Here is an 11929-nt window from a genome sequence, read left to right as displayed (position 1 = left end):
TGAAGGGAAATGGAAAGAGAGGTAAGGCAAAGATCACGTTATGTCGGAAAATAGAAACAGATATGAAAAGGATGAATAACAACTAGAAAAAGCTGGAAAGGATTTCCCAGGATAGTAAGTAAGTAAGTAAGTTTAACTAGTAACGAACTCATTATACTAACATCAGTATAGGGGTTGCGGAGATTATTAAGTTTTTGATTGAGATCATGAAACGATTGATGTTATACCACCATTCAAAACCTGGAAGCACTGGACGGCCGTTTCCTCTTATTGTTAGACTCCTTGACAGTGCTCACCCATGATCCGGCCCGCGGGATTCGAACCCAGGACCAAAAATATCACATGGTAACTTATCATTTGTGTTGCAATTCCTCATTAAATGAGATCAGTGGCTTTACAACCAATAACATTTTCTAATTCAAAGCTCACTTTATTCATTTTTTTGAAGTGTGTGTGTGTGGGGGGGGGTGATTAGTAGTTTTATCGAAGCAAAGTATACCTCAAATCTGTATACACAAACTAATACCATGGTAACTAATTTACAAAATTATATTTCGTTTCATCGTTTTTAATTACAAATAAAAAAGATTCTGATATGAATCTGTCCTTTGAAAAACTGTTCTAACCATCTTACGGAAGTCTATGTCTCAAGAGGTGAAAATCACGAATAATCTAAATAACAAATAACAAGAGAAAAATAAAAGAAAAGAAAAAACAACACAACAATACATGATCAACTTATACCTTATTGATAAATCTATTAATGATAATCCAAATTCACCTTTTAAGCTTATTAAATCATTTCAACCGGAAATCCTATTTAAATCAATGTTAAAACATAAATTGTATTAGAGAGATTGAGTTTTTCTCATTCGATTTATTGTCCCCTTTTTTCGTGGAAAAAAAAGAAAAACAGAGAGGAAAAACAAAAGAAGAAAAAAGAAGAAAACGGTAACATCGATGAAATAAATTTCAAAAAAAAAGGAAAAGAATTTTTGTAATGAGGAGCAAACTAAATTCGTGTTCCGCTTTCATCCATTCTGGGGGTTTTTTTTATTGTACAAATAATTTTAGTTTTAGTTTTTTTTTAAAAAAAAAAAGAAAAATTTATATGAAAATACAAAGTGAGATATGTTTTTACTTAAAAAGCCCCAAATGCCTTGATACGGTCGAGGGGGGGTGGTAGAGTTAGCTTTCCATCTCCAAATGTTCTTATATGGCCATTTGGATACAACCACTGACAGGGAAGTCCAACTTACTGCCTTCTCGCGAAAAAGGTGTTCTTTGGGAAATTGAGAGGACGAAAAGCGAATATCCGGTGTTTTAACTGGAGCGTTGAACATGGAAGGTCTATCTAGGGCAGTTGGAAAACCCTTATTCCAAATCAATGATGCACATGGGCTCCAAGATTCTAGGGGAACAAACGGAGTATGTGTAGTGAACAAGAACACGGGTCGGGACACGAAATTATAGGACTTGTTAATAAAATCTAACAATCAAGTAGTATATACGTAATTTGCAAAATGTCCATCAATTGTCTCATAAGGACTCAGACTTCATTGTTCTTGCATTTTAATACAAGTTGCATTCTGTTTCTATTCTTTACTGTTTGATCCTCTTATTTCTCTGCTGCCAGACCTTCTGTTCATGACTAACATCATATGCTACTTATGTCAATATAAGTAGCACACACCACACACGAACCAATTGTTAGTCACCGGCTACGATGGAACTTCATCCACTGACGTTGCTCCACCGCCTTGTTGATTAGACATTGAGGTCGAATGTTCCGGGTGTGGCCCCCTAAAAAACCACCTACTTCGGTTTGGACACCTGGGCAGTATCCCCGCTCCCACATTAATCGAATGATATGTGCTTAAATAAATAAATAAATAAGATCGGTTTAGACGATCATAGTTACTGAACCATATTGCTTAGACTAAAATGAATTGAACAGAAGAATAACAGAAATATTACTATGCCACTTATACTACCCCCAACTGAAATTTTTTTAAATTTTGACTTTATGTTTCCATAAAATTAAGAAATTATTTTGTTCCGTGTAATTTGAAACCTTGTCATTAAGATGAAGCACTTTTTTATGTCACAAATATCGTATACTTGATTGAATAAACAAATTTTAATTGAAACTGACATTCATAATTCTAGCGTTATTTTAATGATCTTCTCATTCCTATCAATTAGGCTTATTTTACAGTTCATTGATTAAGTCACAAAAATAGGACAGTTTTTTTAGCGATTCCTCATTATCATAATAATCGTCACTTACTTACTTACTTACTTACTTACTTACTTACTTACTTACTTACTTAGTAGTAGTAGTACTAGTAATAGTGTGGCATGTGCTACTTATATTGATATAAGTAGTATATGACGCGAGTCAGTAATGTGATGTGTGGAGTCAAAAGATGGGGAAGATCAAGAAAGGAAGAGCGGGAATAGAAAGCAACTAGTATGGAAATGCAAGAACAATGAAGTCCGAGACAATTATTGAACATTTTGCAAATTAAGTATTATAGTATGGTTTTTCTATTTTACCAAGTAACTCTGTAATTTTATGCTAAGAATAATTCGGTTGTCCTCACCTGTGTTCTCCTTCACTACAGTGGTGATAATAGTAGTAGACTTGCTTTGCATAACCTTGAACAATTAAATGAATTGCTGAAGAATTCATACTTTATTCGTTCGTTTTATAGTCGAATGATAATATATTTCTTTGTTTACTTGAATGTTATATGGACGCTTTTGTTTGGTTCTTATCTCTGGTCTGGTTCAAACAAATTATTCTATGACTTTTCATTTTCTCACTTTTGATTTAATACTTTTAATAGTATCTGAGTAGTTAAGTCATAGAAATTAACTCAGTACAATCTATCTTTGCGGTCAGACTTTATTGAGAGTAACTCAATACTCTGTCGATCGTGTGAAGGTGTATTATTGAAGGAATCTATGAATCTAAAACAAATAGTCCCTTTGATAAATTTCGATAATGATATTAGAAGACGAAGATTATCAGAATTATGTGATACATTAGCGCAATACATTTCGAACAATCTGGTCGCACATATACTTGTTGAGAGCATTTATATATAAAAATAAAAGGTCAACTAGACAGGAAACGGGTTAAAAGGAGATAAGGATAAGAGTAATAATAATAATGTGAATACAAAGTGAAACCTAATCACTCTGGCTAATACGTAAATATTACCAGGGTAGGTTTAAGGTAAGAACAAACTGTTTTTGAACATACAAAGGGAGTTTGAATTTTCGTATGGCTAAGGCTTCAATAAACCTTAGTATACGCCCTTTCACACTTTTATACAACACTACAAAAGCTGAATTTAGATCAATCTTGTGACCTGTCTCGATTATATGTTTAGCAATGGAAGATGTTGGATGTTTATCCTCTGCTCTTATTGGGTCACTTGATTGTATTTGTTTCTGAAGCCATGTGGGTACATGTTCACTCACCCTAATGTTGAGATCATGATTACTCCTCCCTATATACGTGTGACCACACACACATTTAAATTGGTAAACACAGTGGGATGTGACGCAATCTATGAATGTTCATTACATATTTATTACATTTGCTTGTACTATAGAACACTTATTTATAGTTTATGAATAAACAGTGAACAGTCAGGGAAAACAGAGCACCAAGAGACAATTTTAACTGGTAAAAGTTATGATCCATTTCAGAACTATGATACTAAATAAGGCTAAAACAACAATTAAGGTGAAATTATATGAATTGATTATATTTCATGGTTTCTCATCAGCTACTTAAAGCCTTGAAAGGTAACAGTGAGGTATAATATGATATGAAACTACTGACATTGATGATGGAAAGAATTAGAATAACAAGAATTCTCAATAATTATTACATGCAGAGATCAGGAGTCAATCGAAGCTAGACAACCATGGAAAACGTGGAAGCACTTGACGGCCGTTTTGTCTTTTTGTGAGACTCCTCAGCAGTGCGCATCCGTGATTCCGCCTCGCGAGATTCGAACACAGGATCTATCAGTCTCGCGCGCGAGCGCTTAGTAAACTAGACCACTGAGCCGGTCGACAACCAACGGTGCTAACGTCTAACTTCGACCAATCCATGATTTCGAGCGACACATCCACCATTTTCTTCAGTGAGTAAATATATATATATATATATATATATATCTGTGTAAGGATCGGTGTAAGGTCATTTAGAGATAGAACTCAAAGAAACAGGGGGTCAGATGAGGCAGTAACTAAATAAAGTTCACAAACCGATAAGATAGATTGTGTGATAATTATAGAAGTTGTGAAATGTTTATATAAGTTTCAAATCATTTGAAAATCGGTGTAATTGCCTAGAATTAGAAATCAATAAAATGAGTTACTTAATAATTAAATGGGAATTGAAGAGTTCATGTAGGTTTAGAGAATCAGATGAATGAAAAAAGCCGACAAATAAATGGATAATTTCTATGTACATAAAGTAAGAATTTGTTTGGCTAAGAACACATAACAAAATAAACTCTGATACAATAATAAAAATCATAATCAAGAAAACAAAAAAATGTTATAACTTGTGGTTTCGTGCCATTGGTTCTTTGTTCCTCACCCCATCGCCCATTGTTAGAACGTGTGGGTTTGTGCCCCTATCAATCTATAAAGTGATGATACCGCAAATTACAGAACAGTGAATTATCGACTGGACCAATCACGCATAAAACCTGTACGAGCAGTCTAGAGTTCGTAGCGATCCCGCTTCCCCACCTACCCAGCCTGTTAAGTCCAGAACACTAATCTAAGCCTCTGCAATATGGATCATTCATTTCAAACATACTGGGTTTATATACAAACCAGACAGACCACATCGTACCATAAAATAGGAAACAACATTTGTACAAGATCACAGACAAATGTGGCTGTAAATCGTATAATAATAGTTCATAGGTCAAAATAAAGCTCATAATAAGAGAGACGTGAATATGAATAGTTTAATTACTTAACAATTATACGATAAAAATATACGTTTAGTATTGGCCCATAAGCGGATTCCAAAAAATTACCATTCATTATTCTCATCGGGATATAACAAAAATTATGATTTACCAAGGTAAGTTGAATAATATCCCTTTCTGTACACATGAATCATATTTGAGTTTCCATATGGCTACTGTTTCGGTAAACCATAGAGGCGCTATATTTTATTTGTCTTGTGATAATTCTAAAGGATTGAGGAATGTCATTGATATCCCCAGTTTCAATGAAATATTACTGTACTGTTTAAGACCATTGCATGTCTCAGCTTCAAATTCGTTGGAACTTGATCGGAAATGAGAACATGTAGTCTTCTTTGATTTGATACTCCTTGAATATTAAAACTGCAGCAGTTGTGTTCCTTAGAAGAGCCATCCTTCGAATATTTAATTAAATTTTTTAAACTACACGGAAATAAATATAACCTTGTAGTGTGATGTCGAATCACCACTACAAGCAAACTACTTGCCAGTTAACCAATAAGATCCCCCGTAGACCAAATATCAGAAGGCATTTGATGGCTGTAGTCGAGATGTATTTGTTGGCAATCTCGTGGTATCGAAAGAATACCGAGATCGTGCCAGGTTACAAGTGCGGTGACTGAGCGTAACCGAATTCGTGCAAGGTCACAAGCAACGGAAGAATGTATGTGTTTTGGTACAGTGAGACAAGCAAGTACGGTAAAACAATCCCTGGTACAATTGGTTATCACAATAATTGTTTCCATTACACCAATCACGTTCTCTTGATAAAAGTAGGTCACTATAACCTCAGGAAATGTAATCTATGATAAATGATTAACAGAATGTGTTGTTAAGTTACCTGTTGCCCTAGGATTCTGAACCTCATTTAAATAGCAAGCTTTTGATATGAGGTTTTGTTGGATTTACTCTAGTGAATCCTTTGTCTTTATCATTCCAGCCCATGTAATGGAAATTAGCTACAAAATAATTACTTTGTGAGAACACTTCTGTCATGGAAAGGTAATGAGCAGGGATTTTCTGGTTAATGGTATATACACACTACTCTATGAGAGTACTTTCGGAGGAAAAGAGGACTCTTCTCATCTATAGTCATAATAAGTCACTTCAGAGCATATTCTATCATTTTTTAGAAAATTTAAAATAGAGCGATAACTAAATTCAAAATTTCACATACCTAATGACTCAAGAGGTCGGAGAAACTCTAATCCAAAACCTTCAAATCTCATGATAGGTTGAATTCCATCTATTCTCCTAACTTAGGGCCCTCAAATGTCCCGGTAAGGCCGAGGGTGGGGAGAGTCAGCTCTCCCTCTCGAGATGCTCTCACATGGCCACGCGTATACAACCACTGCCAGAGAAGTCCTACTCACTGCCTCCTCGCACCACGGGTGTTGCTTAGGAAATTGAGAGGACGAAAAGCGAATGTCTGTTGCTTTAACCGGGTTGATAAACACGGAGAGTCCACCTAGGGGAGTCGGAGAACCATCAATCCAAACTAACGGTTCACATAGACTCCATTATCCTGGAGGAATAAATGGCGTATGAACCTATTTTTGATGAATGCCTACTATGAGACTGCATCTTCTGACGTTCCTCTACCGCTTTGTGGATCAAAACGTTAAAGTTGAAGGCTATGCGTGTGGCCTTCTCTAAGGAAATCTCCCGCTTCAGTCTAAACACCTGGGCTGTATCACAGCCCCCACACAAATCTGTATTTGATACTTCTTTTTATCAATATTTATATATTGAAATAAATAAATAAAATAAACCCAAGTTAGAACATTCTAAAATATAATCAAAGTTCCATCTTTTATTTCTATACTTTCAAATAGTTTCCAATTCATATCAGTTCAATAATAAAAGTTGAATTAGATTCAGGAACGTTTTCTTTTATTGAAATCTTATAAGTTTTCATATTAAATGATTTGATTATATCAATAAAATAGTTCAATAATAATTTATGAATAGGATACTCATAATTAAGCTTAAATGAAGTATGGATCTATCTTTCTTTTACTTAGTAACCTCCCCTTCTTCCCCCCTCTCTCTCTCTCTCTCGTTCTAACCTTAAATATCATTTGATTCATTGAAGTTTATTTATGAAGTTCATCACTCCTATTTTTTTTTGTTTTACAAATCGTTTATTTCGTTAGGGGTTAATGAATATTGATGCTTTAATGAATAAATATCAATCTTATTCGACATCATCTATGAATAGATGGATAAATGGATAGTGATATACCTTTAAATGAAAATACTTTTTGAATGATACAATTAAAACAATATAACTAGTAAAACTTAATTATTAATTATAAATAAATAATGAAAAAGTTTTCTAATTTTTTTGTTTGAATAATGAATAAAGGTCAAAATCAAAATTTACTTAAAAAGGTGGATGGAAGAAATTGTTGACCTTACTGAATAGATAATTTATGTATATCTATCATATAGTTAATAAGGGATAAAAACATACAAACATACAAACATACATGCAATATTTTATTATATTGAATATTGAATTCATTATAACTTAAATTTTAATAAGATTAATCATAACATACTGTTTTTTATCATATTAGTTATAGTGACATTGTGGTGTGAGCTACTTATATCCATATAAGTAGTATATAATGATAATCAGAAACAGCATGTATTTCAGTAAAAGATCAAGAACGAAAGAATAAGGACAGAAAGTAATTGGACTGATATTGGCAAAAAGGAACAATCAAGTTTGAGACGATGGATTAGTATTTTGTAAATTAAGTATTCAATGTATGGTTCTTAGATTTTAGTGAGATGTTCTGTAATTGTGGTGTTTGAATGAATTGATGATTCCTTTATACATGTTGATTGCTTGATTTCGAATTCAAAATACAGTACATTCGTTCGTGCTTATATAGTACTTCTTGATCCAATTGCGTTATTTCTGCGATTCTTAGTTAGTACTGTAGGGCCAGTGAAATGTCACTGAGCCCTAGCCAAATCATCCGGCAGTTGGATCACAGAATGTCGAACAGATCGTCGCTCCCTGCCAAGGTCATGTACAAAAAACGCGCATTGGTTAATCATACGCCATGGACTGGCCCATGCGGCAGTGGTCTTACTTTCGCTTGTATCTACTTTAACTAATATATTTCTGTAATAACGTCCTTTGTGTTGTACAGTCTTCAAAGCATCTATAGTACCTTGTTATGTCAATGGGGGTAGTCCACGTAAGGTGCTGACCACAAGGTGTGACTTCGACGTTAGTTGGTTCGTCACACTATTCACGTCTAAGTCGAGTAGGCCACCAATCATTTCGACATAGATCATCTACGTTGGTGATCTACAGTACTATAGTTCAAATACTTCTAATTATCACAGTAATGTTGTGTTCAACTTCATTCGATTGTCCCCACTCGTGTTCTTGTTCACTACAATATGACTTTGAAACTATTTTAAAGAGTGTGATAAATAGAGATTATAAGTTTTATCTTGAACTCAAATTAAATGGTTTTCAGGAGATTGTCTTTAGTTTTAGCAATGAAATTCGGTGAAGAGACTACTTAAAGTTATTTTCTTTTAGTTTACGACTCCATGTAGCTGAATTCTGGATTAAATTTGCAATACACAAGTTTCACGGTGTAAACGGTGATATGGTCTAATCGGCACGGGAAAAACGTCAGACCCTTTCCACAACCTTAAACGGCCTCACAAGAGGCGGTGATTCCGTATTTCAAATGCTGTGGGTTTGTTGGATGTCCGTTGGGTTGCACGGCTATCAGAAATTCTCATTTAAGTGGTCTTTTGCTGCAGCAAAACCACAAAATCATTGCGAAAAACATTGATTTAGCTCTCTTTCTCTTGCATGACACTTTGATTGCGGTCTATTTTTGACTTGTTGAACGGTGAATTTCACTTCCCTGAGTTTTTATTGTTACAAATAACCAAATTAGGCTGACTAAACATTCACTCAGGTTGTAAGCGATAAATAAGTCAAACTACTAATAAACTGAAATAAAAGCTATGTAACAAGCACAAACATCACGAAAATTGACGTGTGACGGAAAAAATGCTGTTAATAGCTGATAAATAACGATATCTGAAAATCCCAGGGCTTAATGTCCTAACCGTGCCAGTCTAATCATGGTTTTATATCATACATATATGTATGAACTATAGTTTTCTGTTACAAAACTAATTTTTTGAACTGTTAATTTTTGATCTTATTGCTAGAACTTCGGTTAGATTTTGTATCAGTTTAAACCCATTTTTATCTTTTCACTTTCATATTGTTTGTAGGAACATTGGAAACAGGTGTTTATTCCCAGCTGACATAACGTTTTAGGTTGGTAAAACCAGGGAAATATCACTGAGCTCTAATGAAATCATCTGGCAGTTCGTTAACTGGATTTCAAATAGTTCACTGATCCTCGTCAATATCAAGAAAAAGTAACGCTCATCGGTTTAATTGCACACCATGAACTGATCCGTGCGGCAAGCATCTCAATCTCTTCCTTATACATCTTCATACTAATATATTTTTGTTATAACGTCGTTTGTGTTATATAGTCTTCAAGGCAGCCATAATACGTTGATACGGCAAAAGGGTAATTCACGTTAAGTACTAACCCCAAGGTGGGACTTTGACGTTAGCGGGTTGCTCTTACTCGGATATGACCTCAATTATCCAACATAGATCATCAATTTAGTGATTTATAAGTGATTATTCATCGCTTTATCAATAGAAATAAAGTCCTGCACCTACTTTTTGCTTAGGGAACATTATCAGTAATCATGATATTGTCTAATCATTTTTAGTTAAGTTTCTTGCCTGAGATGGATAATTCAATTGTGAAACTTTCAATGCTCTTCTGAATAATCACGCACTCAAGGTTGACAGATAGAGCTCTTGGTCATATGAGCAGAAATTCGAGTACTTCATTTCAACCTGAATTTTTTGCCGAATACGTTGTTTATTGAAAGCTCTACGATCAAATAATTCAGACCAGAGGATGTAACTAGAGCAGAATCATCCAATTAATGTACAAATCTGTTGAATCAAAACGTATCTGGTATTAAGAACTAGTTGATGTACTATTTTACAGAATCAGTTATTTGTTTTACCTGAAAAGCGAATCATATTAAGGCACGAAAGTTCAGAAATGCTTGTTTAGATTCACATTCCTCGTCACCGCGGCAAACGAAAGATTGTTTAGGGAATTTCGATGCTTGGTGCTAGTCACATAACTACAAGGAAGAAAGCATTCCAGATCATTTTATTACCGTTATTGGCAGAGAAGCATATAGTTTGGTAAAGAACCTTATATATCCTGACAAACCTATTCTGCTCTCGCTCGACAAACTAATTAGATTATTAACAGATAATTTTCGCGTAACATCGCTCGAAACAGGTGAGTGAGCACAGTTCAACCAATTGGTTCATGCTCCGAATCAGAGCATTGGAGATTTTATAATACAGCTTCAGATGCAAGCTTAAGCGTGATTTCGGTGGATGACTGGATATTCAACTCCGTGACCGCCTGAGTGTTAGTATAAACGATTATAAATTAAAGAAGCGGCTAACACAAATTCATTCCTGAACGTTTCAGACATCACAGGACTTTTGTTTTACTTATGAAGATGTTAATGATGATCATCGTGGCGCCGTTACGAAACAATATGAAGGTTCACTATCAAATGCGGAAAATTTTTCTACATAGCAGAAAGCTAAGACTCCTAACAAGAACAGTTGTGATTCAGTCAGACATATGAATAATTCGAAAGGCATTTTGAATTCGTCTGTGTTTGTTCAATCCCGTTATTCATGCGTTAGCCTGCATCTTCGCGGATAATGTCAGTTCCATTATGCACGTTACTTTATGTGTGAAAAAGGTGGATATGCACAAAAGTCTTTTGAAGTTTCAATTAGTTTACTACTAAAACACTGAATAATGGTGGATCAAGATCAGCTGATTCCGAGTAAAGGATAAGTTAGTAATCTCTCACTACTGCCAGCGGGAGTACTTCACATTTCATGCAAAAATTAATTGATAACACAGAAAACTCCCACTTCTTTTTGACACTGACAGTATAGAACCAATTATTTCTTAGCGAAATTTATTGTTTGTTTATAATGATTTTTATTAAAAGCTCAAAAACAGTGCGATCACTGACCACCAGTTTACAATTTTGGGTATAGCTATTATTTTCGATTGAGGAATAAAGAGGGTGGTCCAGTTAACATTCGTTTACCAGTTACTATGGTCTATCTGTAATTGTTTTAAAGGGCCTGAAATTACTTTGAGTTCTCCTTTCTTTAGTCACCAATCCATCTAATATTGCCGTAGTCGAAGATACAGTCTTACAATGCTCAAAGGTTGAGGGAAGTATGAAAATTCACCCAGTACATTCGGAACTTAAGAGAGAGTCTGTCTTCTTAAAATGTAGACTGATTACATATGGTTTAATAGAGGTTGTGATGAATGAGCTAGACAAACTGGTTGGAAAAGTGATAATAATGTCATTCGAGTCTTGCAGTTGGATTTCTTCAGTTGTGACTTCATTAAAGATAGATTGAAAAACATCCGAAATTTGTGGTGATTACCTTTTGACACTGAATAATCCAAATTTGAGACAGACAAAATAATAAAATCGTATTGGTAAGCAGCTGGGAAAAATTAACAGAAATACAAATAAACCCAAACTATATTATAGACAAATAGACCGAAGATCAACGTGTTTCGGCGTCGGTGAATGACTAACGAATCCTGTCCTTACCGGAGTGACTACATCCACCCCAGTGGATAGATTCATGTAGAAATTTGACAAACGCTTACTTACTCATGGATTACCATCTCCATCTCGGACTCGTTTTGCCGGATGCACGTCTCGCAATTTACCCACTCTTATCATAA

The sequence above is a fragment of the Schistosoma haematobium genome, chromosome 4, assembly GCF_000699445.3.
Source record: "Schistosoma haematobium chromosome 4, whole genome shotgun sequence".
In the NCBI taxonomy this organism is placed as follows: Eukaryota; Metazoa; Platyhelminthes; class Trematoda; order Strigeidida; family Schistosomatidae; genus Schistosoma; species Schistosoma haematobium.
The sequence above is the reverse complement of the archived record's forward strand: the minus strand, read 5'-3'. Positions refer to the sequence as shown.